We start from the raw sequence: 3,101 nt of genomic DNA, 5'->3' as shown, positions 1-3,101 counted from the left end.
AGATCTTGGCCTGGCAGATCCTGCTCCGTACCAAGGAGGTTGTTTTGTTCAGGTTTCCCAGCCTGAGGCTGTGATGTGCATTAAGAGCAGGTTCAGGCACGGAGCAGCCCCTCACCACGTGCATGTGGTGCAGAGAGTGTTTTCATACTGTTCGTAAATAAATGAGCAGTGTCTTGTGCCTTTTGGCACATAGCTCCTCGCGTGTGCTGCTTGTTTTGCTTTAGCATCTCTTCCCTCCTGGCTTTCTGACATGCATCGTGCTATGAATTCACCAGCAGAGCCTGTGGAGAGCTCACACCGTCTCCAACGAGGCACATGTGGTTCATTTAGCTAGCCCTGGGGGATGGGAACCGCCCTCTCCCCCGTCGTCTTCACCATGACTGGCACAGTCATGACGTATCTGATCATACATTAATCATACTGCCTTGCTGATGCTGTAACCAGCTTCATTTCACGCTCAGTATGACATTTAAAGCTGTTTATGCTTTGGTGCTCTCACTGTAAATGCCAAAAGCAGCCTCACTGTCCAGAATTATTTGGTGATTTATTTTTTTTATTCCTTGATTGCCCGTTGCTGTTTGGTTTATATCATTCACTGGAAAGCTAGTAAAGGAGATAAAAAGGGTAGCATAAAGGACAGGGTAAAAGGGCTACGGTAGTCTCAAGGCATCACCTTTACTAAATAAACACAGCTCTAAGGGCAGCAGGGTGACACATCTACAAGGCAAATCCTGCACCCTGCTCCAAACAATGGGCTCTACTGCACATCCATCCCTACTCATCCTCACCCTCAAAATCCCATCTCATCCCTCAAAGCCAGGCTGGGGCTCCCTTCCTCACCTCGTGCAAGCACTCGGGTAGGAGATGATGAGCCGTATGTCCACCTCTCCCGCAGCCTGAGAGAGGACCAGCCCCGCTGTGGAGGCAGCGGAAGGGGCACTGGGGGCATCAAACCAGGAGGGGGAAGGCAGCAGGGACCCAGCACCCCCCACTCAATCTTGTTCTGTTGGGCTGAAGTTCTCCAGTGACTGCAGTAGCAGGCGCAAGAGCAGATAAGGGGTGCCACAGAGAAAAAGCAGTTGCCCCCCTCCTCTCTTTTTTTATCCACATTTCTTTACATCATTACATTGAACAGCAGTATCACAGCACTGTTCAGCTTTCTCAGCCTATCAAAAAATAACTTGTTTTTTCCTACCTACGTACAAAAGTAAGGGAAGAGGAAACAGGAAAGACATTTTAGGTTCCTACTGTTGTACCTGCTTATCTGTTTCTATGCCAGCCAAAACCTCACAAACTTCCTAGAATAGAAACTGCCTCGCTCTGCCAAAGCCTGACGTACTTGATGCAACATTCCCACTCTTTACTCCAGCTGTGTTTCTGAAAACATGCTTTATAATTGCAGTGCAGGGTACACAGGCATTTGTTTCCACGCTGGCCTCTGTTATTTATATCATTTTATTATAATCATTAAATTCTCAGTGTTTCTTCGTGTAGGACGGATCAAAGCTTCCAAGCTCTGCCTAGGCTGACTCCCAGTACCTGCAGAGCTCCGTACACCACACAGCACCTTTACTTCCACTTCATGTTTAATACCCCGACTTTTCTCTTTCCCGCAGAGCTCAGCTTGTAAGAGATGTCAGAGAATCCTAAATCACCTTTTGCTTCAGTGAAACTCTATCTTGACGGGTTATGCTCAAACTTAAATGAAATTAATTGTAATGGATAGACCTTAGAGAATTCTACCCTCCTCACTGTTGTCTTTGAACTTTTCATTTGTTTGTGCTTGGATGAACCATCCGGGCAACAGCACAGTGAATTTCTGCTGGAGGTTTTTTGCATATATCTGATTTATGAAAGAATACTGCTTTCTTACACAGCAAAAAAAACCCCAAAATCCCAATGTCCAAAATACAGCCAAATGCTTTCTCTGAAAGCAACTCCTGCTGCACTTACAGAGGACAAAAAGGAAAGTTAAATGAATGAAAGCTAATAAAGCCACCATCAAGCTGACCCTAAGGTAGAACTTCTGAAAAATATTGTCATCCTTCATTTTTTCACCAGTCTGGTAATCATTCTAAGTTTAAACTGCACCCACCTATTGCGTAATCTTAAAAGAAAGGGGAGAAAAAGAAGAAAGAAAAAAAAAAAAGACGAACCAGCTAGAGCAATCAGTTTCAAAATCGTTCATTATCTGCAAGTGCCTAAACTGTGAATGACAGGTAAAATTCGGTACTTTACACATTACTTTCCAATTCAAGTAGACGGCATGCCGGACCTTCCTGGGCACCAGTTAGTTACTCTGCCCAAGGGACATCACCGAGGGCTGGAGGCAGCACGCTGAGCACACTGACTTCACGTGACAACTGCGCGTCCCTGCTCAGTTGGTTGGTCACATACAGAAGCCAGCGCGATATAAACAGTCTTACAACTCCTGAAGGGCCCTCAAGTGCCACTATTAAGAGTCAAGCTGGAGAAATTACTCACTCTTCTAAAATCTGCGGTTCCTAAGCTCTTTAAAATACTCCTCCCACCAAATGCGCACACGTACATCATGACAGTCTCTCTCCCCTTCATTGCACCCACTCTCCAGCCCAGCAATTTCAAAAGCCACCTTTCTGTAGTCTTTGCAAGCAAGCAAAAAACCAGAAGGAAACCAGGACTTGTTTCAGCACTGCAGCTCTCCTCCCCCAAAGCAGATGATCCTCGTCTCCCTGCTATTTACATTTGTATATTGGAATCTCTTGCTAATTCATCTATCCACTGAACTGTAACGTGGTTCTGCCCTTTCCTTGTACCTTATGAGCACTCCTTCCCCGTACCCACGGCCGGCTGCAGCAGCAAAGGGTGCGGGGAGAGCTGACCCTCGGTGCTGGCACAGGGGTGCCGGCAGCGCCAGCGAGGCGCGCGGGTCCGGAGCACCTACCGGGCCACGCCGCAGCCGTGCCGGATTTCTGCAGCAGGCACAGGAGGCAACCGAGACGGCAAGAAGAGCCAGTCCAGCTCGTGCACTTTTTTCATCATCCTGCAGAATAACAGGAAGCAAGGTGTGCTTCACTCCAGGAGCACTGGCTGCAGCTATGACAAAGGCAGAGAACACTAAG

The sequence above is a fragment of the Falco naumanni genome, chromosome 2, assembly GCF_017639655.2.
Source record: "Falco naumanni isolate bFalNau1 chromosome 2, bFalNau1.pat, whole genome shotgun sequence".
NCBI classification, from domain to species: Eukaryota; Metazoa; Chordata; class Aves; order Falconiformes; family Falconidae; genus Falco; species Falco naumanni.
Note: the sequence above shows the minus strand (reverse complement) of the source record.